A 13048-nucleotide genomic window follows, 5' to 3' on the forward strand; every position below is an offset into this window, starting at 1 on the left:
TAATGGTTGGCATCACAAAATGTCATATGTTGCACGGAAGCTGTGCAGTCATAGTGTGTGTTCACAACCCAAGATGGCTCTCTGCTTGTCTGTAATAGAACAGAGAGTAATTTTAAATCAGTTGTCAGTGTAGGGCTGTGCGGGATGGATGTAACCCATGTTGAACAACGCTCGTTTATCAAAATAGCCGTTCTCCATGGGAGGAATGCCAGAGAATTGGTAGAAGCTGCAGGGAATAATGCCCTTCCATACTGGACAGTTGCGAGGTGATTAGCTACTTTGAGGGCCTTTAGAACAAGTATGTGTGCTGTAATGATTCTGGCACAGGAACCCTGTAATTTTATGGCAACGACCATAATAAACATGTGAAGCAAAATGTTGGCATGTTGTTAAATATCTGTACATTTCGCCCATTCCTTGTCCTTTCATCTGTATATTTCACATTTTCTACCCACGCTCGAATTCTCACAGAAAAAAATAGTTGCCATGACTTATTTCCAACCCTCGTTTTTTATTTTATTTTTTTTAATTTTTAGTAGGTTATTTTACGACGCTTTATGAACATCTTAGGTTATTTAGCATCTGAATGAGATGAAGGTGATAATACCGGTGAAATGAGTCCGGTGTCCAACACCGAAAGTTACCCAGCATTTGCTCATATTAGGTTGAGGGAAAACCGCGGAAAAACCTCAACCAGGTAACTTGTCCCGACTGGGATTCGAACCCGGGCCACCTGGTTTCGCGGCCAGACGCACTAACTGTTACTCCACAGGTGTGGACCCAACCCTCATATGTATAATATTTGTCTTCAGTTTTGTTATTGGGTTAATATCAGAGAACTTCCATTGTTGTTGTTTAGTCAACTGTCCGAAGACAGGTTTGAACCTCATGAGGCAACTAGGCCAGGAGATAATAGGATAGGGTGGCCAGTTTCTTTCCCCCTCCAATGCATACATCGCTGATTAGCTACATATTCCACTAAAAACTTCCATAACATTTTTTTTTTTTTTTTTTCACATGAAGGCCCTCATTTGTTACGAACATAATATTGTTATGAATCATGGTCCAAATCAATGAATTACTAACATAAAAAGTAATAAAAAATAGTAACATTACTGTTTTTCTCCCTAATTGTAAATAAAGGCATTTGCTATCATTCTATTCTGATTCATTCTTAGTTCTTAAAAAGATATATACCGGTGCACTTAAATATTTTCTTTGTAATTAACAAGGAAGAGAATAGTTAAGAAAATCTAATTTTCCGTGTTAAATTCCTGTGTACTGTATATTATGTAATAAAATGAATAATAAAACAGACAACCCTTATAAAAATCGATTTATTTTGGTGCTGCCAAGAAATTTATAGACACAAAATAATCAAATTAGCTTGTCGATAGTACATCAGCTCATCTTAAACATGGTTTTCCATGGTTAACTTCTGGCACACATATTGCAATGAGTCCTAGAAAATATGGGACACGAACCAATTCTCTTCCTTTAAAACTGTCCTCACTTATTTTTATTAGAATTCTTTCTATCTTAAATGGATTAGCATTCACTTTCTCTGATGAGACTTGAGCCTAGCATTGTCGACAAATGGCCTCTAGCAGTGGTGGTTCCTCGGGGGAGGGAAGGGAGGAACGTCCTCCTCACATTTTCTTTTGAAAGTAAATACCAAATAAAGTATGTGCCTTGAAATTCGAGGAAGATTCAATAATTTTTAAGTTCACAGCTATAAGAAAAACTCGGTTGATCGAGTTTTAAACGACGCGCGCTCATGTGCTGTAGAAAACTGTGGGAAAGATGCGAGATTGTCTGTGTAAAGGAAAGGCACTCCATTCCTCTTCTACTGCAGTTCACACACATTCACTGTAAACACACGTAGACAACAGCGCACTAGCGGCCAGAGAAGGAAGCAGAGTTTTAAAGCAAGTAACTGAACGGAGAGGGAGGAGATCCTCCTCTGAATCAGTCATGGGCGGGAAATAGAAACCGACTGGTCGTCCAGCAAGCTCGCTACCGTTGCCACCTAACGATGTTGCATTCAACCGGACTATAACACATCTAGGAGGAGACACAACAAAAACAGTTTTAACGCAACGCTATGAAAGACACCATATAAACTTTTTTCTAAATTATAAATCAAAAATATTATTCATTGCACTTTATATAGGCTACTATTCATGGTTTGAAGCTATCGTGGATATTTAAAAGTTAAAAGTCGGGTTTATGTAAAACAAAGAGGAAGTAGTTTTACATAGTTGGTCCCTGAAATTCACTTCTATTCATTGTTTACTAGATAGGGCAACAGCCAAGTTGTCAGTTTTGTACAAATATATTTGAAAATGAAAGTAGGTACTCCAAACTACATCCTTTTTAACATAAAAAATTAATCGGCTACCGGCAGGTTTCAACAATAGTGATAGTATGACTTTACAAGAACTGACATTCTTCAAAAGTATGTGATACTGAACTTGTAAAATGTACATGTGGCAACACAGACCACGTGGGTGGGTGCAGTGTTCTCGCTTTCCTCAGATTATTTCCCATTCCCATTTCCATTTCCGTAAAACGGTTCCGGTTACGAGTTAGTAGCTAGTCTCTTCCAACACGTGTGATGCTGTAGTGTGCTCGAAAAATGCTACGAGGTTGTGAATTTCCTTGTAATTATTAATTTGTGCAATTATTCAACAATGAATGGAAGTGAAATCATAATATATTTTGGACAATTTAGGAAACTCAGTTTACAAGAACAGATTATTGCTATACAGAAGGGAAGGCCAACCCCAACACTACCTGGTCTTACATGTATGCACGTAGGCTAATTTGTAGCATGTTTCAGTCAAGAAGGTGTCATTTAGTGCTGTTAATTTCTTTCCTCCTCTTAAGAAATATGCAGGAGCCGCCACTGGCCTCTAGCATGACAGTTCTACTCTAATGCCAGAGATAAAGTAACAATTACAAATAATAATCACGAAGTACCATTATGAAACAAATTTTAATAATAAGTAACAATACTAATATTATAATAGTGGTAGCCTCAAGTAGTGTGTAGATATCCTAGCAGGTATCTCAGTGCTTCTAGTAGTTATCTCAAGTAAGCATAGGCGCCGACTTTTGAAATTCTTGGGACATGCTCATGAGTCATGTTTTAACACTGCGCTATCAACATTTATAAACTCTTAATATAATTTTGTTGTGAAAAAAACATATAATCACTCACCTACGATGATAGAGGAATTGTTGCATTGAAATAAAAATTTCCAATAGTCTTCCTGAGACATAAAGAATCATAATCAAACCCTGCATTTTGTTAGGTAAAAGTAAAAATTTACTTAATATCTCACACTTTCAATTCTGAAGACGATTTCTTGACATTTCACAATACTGTGTAAATATCAATATAATAATTCTCTGTGTATATTTAAAACATTATTAAATGGTAAACATATTGCATTGTATAATATGTTATTGTTTTTAAGGTGTTAATTCTGTATACATTTAATAATTTCATTTTGGTGTGTTAAACATAAAAATTGGACGTGTTCTTCATTCAATGCTGTAAAGCAACTATAAGAATATTATAGAATAGACCTGGGCATAAAAGGGGAAGTGAAAGGGGGGAGAAACCCCCTCCAATGCCCTTTTCGCTAGCTCCGCCTTATAAACAAACGCGCAGTAAGGCTCTGTATCAGTGGTGGATTTTAGACAACCAGCGAAGGCCGAAAGTTCGTAAAAGCTATGATGCCCGCCTGATACAACCCGTCATTGACCATCCGCCTGCTCATGCCACACTAAAACATTACTGTCTTAGTGTGGGAAGGTGGAATGGGGAGATTAAAGGTGGTCTGCAGTGACTTAATCGAGTTAATAACGTCCAGGCCTGTTGTAGAACAAATAAATCCGTCCGTCCATTCATCCATCTATTTAGAACCTGGAAAGTATTTCTCCTGACAGCCGTTTCACTGATGAACTCGTTGGCTGTTCCATTGATGTTATGTTCCATCGCGGGATCGGAATGCACATTCATTAACACAATGTGATTCATCCGGTCTTGATTCATAGTGATCTTGTGTATGTTTTTAGCTTTCTAAGCGCAGAAAGTGAACATTCTGCAGCACAGATGGATACAGGTACGGTACTGTTAAAAATAGCTTTAATCGTTTCACATATTCTGGTATCATGTTCTTCAGAATTTCGCACTTATCGTCTGCCCTGCTCAAATATTGCACCACATTTCCAAAACTAGTGTAACATTGTGTTGTTTTATTACATCCAATGGCTCTATGCAGAGTGAGTCTTACACCGTCAATATCGTCACCATATAGGCTAACACAGAGCAGTCCACGACATTCTCTACGGCACTCGGCAGCAAGCAGGCCTGGCGTCAGCGCTTGTCATTCCCAGTGAATGAGGTCCGCTAGGGTTGGCTATTAAAATTACAGTTTCCATATTTACTAACCTTGACTACAGAAGGTGTTGAAAGTCCCTCTGCTGCAACACATTCCTGACATCTCAAAAGGAAATATTGGCATTTACACGTGCAAGTTCGTCTTCTGTAATTCTCCTGATTTCTCGTACAATACTGTATTTTAACTCACGGATTGTGTGCGGATTGTCTTTTTATACTTTATTTTTTTAGATTTCCCCATAAATAAAAATCGCAGGCTGACAAATCGGGGGACCTAGAGAGCCATAATCCTCTACTAATAACCCTGTCCTCGAATATTTCGCTTATCAAATTCAATGTTTCGGCTGCTGTATGGGCATTTGCTGAATCCTGCTGAAAATAAGCACTCTGACGCTATATCGGTTAACTGTTCAAAAAATGGGTTGAGTATTTGTGTTCTGTATCTATCATCATTGATTGTATCGTCAAAAAATACAGGGCCTATAATAGGGCCACACGCCTCTTTTATCCGGACTTGCCCTTGTTCTGTGGATCTAAAAAGATGTCCGAGGAATTTTAAAAAAACCGGTAGAAATACACTGTATGTTTGTACAGTAGCCTAGGCCTATATCGTATGTATGTATGAACGCAGGGTGACCAGAAATTGTTTGACAAAAATTAGTACCTATGAGTGTATTTGCTTCGGTAAAGGGAAAATGTTGAGTTCGAAGGTCTACAGATCTTTTATTTTCTTCTCTGACTCTGTGCAACGTCAAAGTTTGCGGTGAGGAGAAGAGAGACAGCAAAATGTAATGTTTTTTAATATTCTGACGCCCACGACTAAGATAAACCACTTGATATATATTTAATGGTCACTCACTGGCAGAGGTATAATGCAACATCCGTACGGACCAGTTTCACGTTCACGTTTGTGACTTCTTAAACATCGGACTGCGAAACCTCGTATCGGGAATGATGATAACGAACTGATATAATGGTCTCCACGCTCTCCCGACTTAGTCCCTTCTGACTTTTTGTATGGGAATATGTGAAGGATTCAGTGTTTGTGCCACCATTACCGGCTGATCTGCCAGAATTGATAGAATCATGCTACATCGGATATGGGACGAACTTTATTACAAAGTTGATGTGTGCAGAATCACTAAAGGAGCATATATCGAGCATCTGTAACATGTCAAAAAAACTTGGTGAGTTTTTCTATGTAACTGTACAGTTTTATGACCATACAGTATGTTACAGTACAGTGATTCTTCGAAATCGCTTAAATTATTTGCAGGTACTCCGTATGTAAAACTGATGCCGCCTGATCAACGAATTAGCACCAAGTAACGTTAAAATTAACTGAATGCCTCATATCTGAGCACCTAAATAGATTTAGATTAAGTATGTTTAATTTTTGTGTAATGTATTCAGAATTAATGAAATTTTCGAATCAAGACATTCAATTAGAAAATACGTGAAAATTTATAAAAGTAAAGAAAAGAGTATAATTGAATATATTTTCAGATAGAAAAGAATGTAAAGTATTCGTACGTCTAAAAGAGTATAAATAAATACTCTTAAAGAGTACGCCTATTGTATGTGTGTATGTATGACGTAGGAATAAGGTTACCGGCAGGTTTTATCAAATTCTGTAAGTTAACCATTAGCCTATCTCCGGGTTCGGTAGTAGTAGTAGTAGTAGTAGTAGTAGTAGTAGTAGTAGTAGTAGCAGCAGCAGCATAAAATACATCTTTTCTGAACGCGTCTACTCTCGCGAACTTCAAGATGCTCTGCTGCTATATTATGTTGGCCCTGCTTGTTTGGCTAGCGAGAGTCCGCCTGAGTTTGTCATGTTACAGCTTTGCTCAATGTATAGCTACAAAAGAGAAGTAGACCTAAGTGTTGCTTTTAGTTGTACAGTGACTGTTGTTTTGCATTATGTAAGGTGAAATGCGAAGTTGTTCAGTGGAGAACATTTTCTAATAGGGATTTTGCTTCCAAGAAGAAAATAATTAAAATTGGACGATCAACTCTTCCTCGAGAAACGTGGTAGGTAAGTGAATCGAAGCAAAAAGTGCACTATTTAGTAGCATTTGATACATAACCGATTTATGGTCTTGCGGGTTTAGAAAGTCTTTCTTGGTTTATTGCTGGTCTAGCCTTCCATTTCAATTATTGCAAATAATGATTGAACTACGAAAGGGATCAGTGACGTTACGATATCGATAATAAAATAGAGATTACAAAATCTAGACAACTCATTTTAATTCTGTGATAGTATTACTAAAATAAGGAAATTTTCGAACTGAATAAACATTTAACCTAGTTTTAAAAATAAATCTTGAAACGCACAATGAAAAAGTCAGCTATTTGATAGATCGCCTACCGCATGCTTTCGGTTATGCTATTTTTACCTTCACCGCAACTTAGTGGTAATTTGGTGTTGGGGTTACACCAGGGTTTCCAGACGTCCTGAATTTCCCAGGAATGTTCAGAATTTTACTTGTGTGCCCTGTGTCCTGGACTAAGTTATATTTGTCCTGGAATGTAAAGAAATGGAAGAAGTACCATTTTTTTGCTAATTTCTATAAAATCATTTTAAAAATTCGTTATTCATTTTTTCAAGACCCTGTCCAACCTATGTTCAAGTCGTCGTCAACGCTGCCTGGTGCCTTCTGTCAGGTTCTATTGAAATAAAAACGATAGTGTTACCACAGTCTAATAATATATACAGTCACGAAGCTTGAGTTTTGAGGGTGCTAGAAACAATAGACTGTGACGGTACTATTTTGCATTGCCTTTAATGAGGCGATATTAGCGATCCTAGTGGTGAGCAACTATCTAATGTTTGCATATTTACTGCGTATTGAGCTTCGCGTCTGTATATACTAGACTGTGGTGTTACAGTGTATTAGGTATTATATCTTTATTCTATGTGGATATGGAGAAGAATGCAGCGTGTGAAATGGCCAGACAGAATAAGAAGTGAAGCTATGCTAGAAAGCGTGGGCAAAAGAGGAATAATGCTGAAACTTACCAGGAAGAGAAGAACAAATTGGTTGGACCACTGGCTAAGAAGAAACTGTCTACTGGAAGGAATGGTGAACGGAAGGAAAGTTCGGCGTAAAAAAGATATCAGATGATAAACAACATTAAGATACATGGATCGTATGCGGAGACTAAGAGGAAGATCGGAGAATGCTGGGTTTGCAGTGAAAGAACTGCCCTTGGGCATAACACTATGAATGAATTAATTAATCTTTTATCCTTTACTCCCTTTGGAAGTTGATTTATTATTGATAGGATTTAAAACACTGTATCGTGCATTTTTTGTATAGATTAGGATATAATATGACGTCATTTTTCAGGGTTTATCAGTAATTCAAAGAAAATTTCATAATATAGCAAAAATGTAACAAAATTAAAAGTTTTGGCAGGCCCTGTATAATTAGCTGAAATACATAAAACGAATAAAATCAGATGTATTGCAAATTGAATTAATTCAAAAGTGTAGTCATGTTAAGGTACATACTATCATTCATTACCTATTTGGCATGAGAGAATCTAGCAACCCTGGTTTACACTTCGTAAGCAAATAAAGTAAATAAGTAAGCTAATGTCAGAATGTATTATTGTAAGAGGTTACTTGGAGCGCCTTTCTCTAGGAACGTGTGTGACCCACCTGCTCGCCATAAATATCGTAATTTCTTTTATAGGACGAGTATCCATTAAAAGGCGTGTAAAGCCTTGGTTTTTAACAACCGCGCAATGACGCCTGCTTGAACGTGATGCGGCATGCAGAAGTCAAATCTATGTTTATTTATGAGGCTAGATTTTATAGCCACGCGCGATACTATCGCGCAGCGACTTTGCGCAAGACTCGTTGCGTCATGCGAAGCATGATCCGGATTTTGACTACAGCGTGGCATGCAGTAGTGTGTTATGCACTATGGGTTTAATGATTAGGGATCGGAATTTAATTATGCACTATAAAGTAGTATTGCTACTTCGTACATATATTATTTATTTTATTTTATTGGGTTATTTTACGACACTGTATCAACATCTAGGTTATTTGGCGTCTGAATGAAATGAAGGTGAAATGATTCCGGGGTCCAGCACCGAAAGTTACCCAGCATTTGCTCGTATTGATATGAGGGGAAACCCCGTGAAAAAACCTCAACCAGGTAACTTGTCCCGACCGGGATTCGAACCCGGGCCACCTGGTTTCGCGGCCAGACGCGCTGACCGTTACTCCACAGGTGTGGACTACATATATTATATTTAACCAAGCCCCAAACATGTCTGATACGATAAATTACATTAATTTTATTTGGGTAAGCATAGTGCGAGAGAAAACGTGGTTTACAGAGTTACGAAGTTGAAATATTCCAATAATACCAAATATTACCTAAAGAAACCAAGTACTCACTACTGAACTGAGCGCCTAGCTCTTCAAATGTGCAATTTAAAGGCTTCTGTGATTTAACATAATGTGCATTGCTTCCCACACCACAGCTAAGTATCCAGAAACATCTGATATTAGACGCGTATGGGAGCGTGGTTAAATATATACGAACTAGCAGTACTACTTTATAGTGAATATACTTCTGACCCCAAGTAATGATACAGCCTTACTCTTTATAATAGGTTGAAAATTTTCTAAAATATTGTTCTTGTATTGTAGGCCAACAGTATTCGTATTTGTATCATGAGTTCCAATGAAGTGCTTGAAGAGAAAATATAAATAGATTTTGCGCGTAGTTTACATGTTATTTATGACGTTAGCAAAAGTCGTACAAGGACAGGATTTTCAAGCAAAATGTCTGGAAATGTATTGAAAATATTTGTGGCAACTTAAGTTGCACAGTAAACCAGTAGGCCTAATCTTAAATCATTAACATCATCACCGTCCACTACTCTTCTACGCCGTGCACTACTGTACTTAATTATGTCGTGCGCTACTGTACTTATGTTGTGCGCTAATGTACTTATGTTGTGCGATACTATACTTATTATGTGCGATATTGTACTTATGACGTGCGCTAATGTACTTATGTTGTGCGATACTATACTTATGATGTGCGATACTGTACTTATGATGTGCGATACTGTACTTATGTCGTGCGCTACTGTACTTATGTCTGCGATACTGTACTTATGTTGTGCGCTACTGTACTTATTATGTGCACTACTGTACGTATGTCTGCGCTACTGTACTTATGTTGTGCGATACTGTACTTATGTCGTGCGCTACTGTACTTATGTCGTGCGCTACTGTACTTATGTCGTGCGCTACTGTACTTATGTCGTGCGCTACTGTACTTATGTCGTGCGCTACTGTACTTATGTTGTGCGCTACTGTACTTATGTTGTGCGCTACTGTACTTATGTCGTGCGCTACTGTACTTATGTCGTGCGCTACTGTACTTATGTTGTGCGATACTGTACTTATGACGTGCGCTCCTGTACTTATGTCGTGCGCTATTGTACTACGTCGTGCACTATTCTTCTACGTCATGCACTACATGTCGTGCGAGCTGAATCACGGATTGTTCGAAATTTTTTTCAAACCGGTCACGCACATTAGTTGAGTTTGGGACAGTTTTCAAACAGTTCTCAAACCATCATAAACTTGCTGTACGAACAGACCTATTATCGTTAGTGAAAATTGTGCATAATATGCCACATCATTGTGCCAGTGCCGTAAAATATTACCATGCCAACTAAAACGTCATGAATTCTATTATGATGGCAGAACTTGTGCCATAAAGTTAACATTTTGAAACTATTTGCCATGCTATAGTATATACATCATTGTTGTCATAGCAATCTCTTTCTTCATAAATCATGATATCAAACTACCCATCATTACAAAATATCTGATGATATTTCTTTATTAAATGTTTTATAATGCTGTCGTACAAAAAATAATATATGAAAGACGTTTATAAAATTAGGAAACTCACTTCGCTCGTTCCCTAAAATTTGACTCTTGCTATAAAGTACGAGTATAACATTATGAACTTGTTTCATAATATCCTATTTCGTAAAACTATACTGGATGTTCATTTGAAAGTGTGTCATGACGTCACTGTTGATGAGTCAGCGATTTGAAGTGAGTTTCAGCTTTTGTGTCAGAGAAGCTGCCTATTAATCAAGGCGTTCAATCTGAACTTGAGAACGTGTACGGTATAACTTGAACGTCGTAGCAACAGACGGCGGTCTGTACGGTCTGTGTGCTACCATAACCTCTTTCGAACTATGTTTTGCGCGGCCAAGTCGTACGCGGGGTATTTGTTATCATCGGTTGCGTACGGCAACATTCCACAATACAAATCAAATGCTCCGTGTCCATGTTGACCGTCAAAGTTAATGTCAACAAATACGTAGGCTAAGTAATCGTCTTAACCCTCTCCCCATATCCCGACAGTAAGAAAAAACTCACCTCAGTACATGTTTCCTAACAGTTCACATTCCTGCCACTACCGGCGTTATCGGACGTATCGGTAAGTGCTCTTCTGAATGAACGCCGTACTTGCTAGGCAACTTCTCAAGCACATAAGTAATACACCTCTGCGGAAGTGTAGGAAGATTGAATTCTCTAGGCTCATCGACTAGCCACATGACGGCATACAGCGAGCCATGACACACTTTGAACTGAATACCCAGTAGTTGCGATTTCTTAAACTCCGTGGCATCTGGGGACAGAACTTGTGTTTCTTTATCGCCGTAGTTAAAATTATATTAACTCAATCTTAAATTTGTTATAAAATTCGTAATATTAAATTGAAACAGTCAAGAGCAACTTAAGCGAAATATTTTCGAGATGGGTACCAAAAACTTAAGTGTATTTTTTTTTTAATTTAGAGCACTTTGCGTAGAAAAATAATGTTTTATTCCAATAATGAAATTCCATCAGCTGATATTCACTGCCTTCATAACGTACAGTGTCCTCACATTAAAATTACATTCATTAAACAACTTAATGAACATATTGTTATAATTTATAATATCTTGAATTGTACTGTACACTGGACGAAAGAAAAAAAGTAGTTAGCTACGTACTCTGTTTCCACGTCATTCCAGATAGAATTGAGGCGGTAGCCGGAAAATGGGCCGATAGATCTATAGGCCCTTTTTCGGGAGAACGTTTAATTCGATTCTTCGTTTTAAAATCTACTTGCTTACATAGTTGCGTTTCAATATCTTGTAAACATATGGCAGGGTAGTTAACTGAATGAACTCATGCACCCTTGCGTAGTTGTGGAACTCAGCAAACATCAGTGAAGACGATTCTCAAAGTGAGTGCGAGTCCATCCAGGATGTGCATTGAAGTGTAAACTGCACTCTGAAGATAAACTTTAAAGTGAGTGTGAGTCCATTCTAGATTAATACTAAATAAGTTGTAATCTGTATTCTGTACCCAACAGATATTCTTGATTTTTACGTTTTCGGTACAATTTATGATGTAACTATGATATGTATAATATGTAAGAAATATAATTTTTCTAAAATTATTTTGAACTTGTAAACCTCTGTAATGTGCGTTTTTCAATGCTGATGTTTAACTTCTGCTAAAATATAATCTTGTTGAAAGTATTTTGATAAAATAAACTTGTTCTCTGGAAAAAGGGCCTATAAAATTCTCTAATAAAATATATTTATTTGTAACACTATTAAATTCGGAATTTATTATTTAACAAAAACTTGTAGGCAAATATTATTATTATAAGAGTATGGAAATTTTGATAAAAGTGCATTTAAATCGCTATTACATAAAATTAAATCTTTCAATCTTTGTTTTCTCGAAACATTACTTTTGCTTATGGGCCCTTTTTACAGCTACCGCGTCAATTGAAATTCACTTCCTCTGGCAACGAATTTTCCAGCTATTCATTATTTCCATTACAGATACCACAAATAATGGCATAGTTAGGACTCTGAAATAAATCATGAAAGACAGTTTTTAATAATTTTTTGCTTGATACAAAGAGGGGTAATGTAGATAAGAGTTCATAATTTGTCCTCAACAGCCTAGGTCGGAGATAAAGACATTTCTGATAAATATCTCTCTTGGTACAGCTGCAAGCTTTCCACGCCATAAATATTATGACATTTGTTCCAAGAATATCAACTTACGTCCTTGGGTCAGCACTTCAAATAATTACATGCATGCATAGACTACATACATACATACATACATACATACATACATACATACATACATACATACATACATACATACATACATACATACAAAGTAGCTCGTGTAATCAGCATGGCGCTAAGTCATTGCTTGAAACAACACACACAGTTGCAAAACTTTGTTAGCTATTATGTTACGTCCATTTTTGGCTTTCCTTTACAAAATTCTCTAATTTGTTCTTTTGTAAGAAACTGCGAAAACGGAGTAAGACAAGTGGCCAACAGGCTTGGAGCTCACATAGACACTTCTTCTCAGCTCCAATTTCCGTTACAAGATTGCGTTTTCGTGTTCCTTTCAAATGTTTCTCCTCCCATTTTCCCCATATATTCATTTACTCAGTTTCAAAAGGAGACAGATAAGGTTCCTATTCTCTACCGAGAACTGAACTCGGGTACGTTAGATTTTCAGCTAAAAATCTACCACTTACGCCACCCCATAATTATAAA

Source organism: Periplaneta americana, chromosome 8 (genome assembly GCF_040183065.1).
Source record: "Periplaneta americana isolate PAMFEO1 chromosome 8, P.americana_PAMFEO1_priV1, whole genome shotgun sequence".
NCBI lineage: Eukaryota > Metazoa > Arthropoda > Insecta > Blattodea > Blattidae > Periplaneta > Periplaneta americana.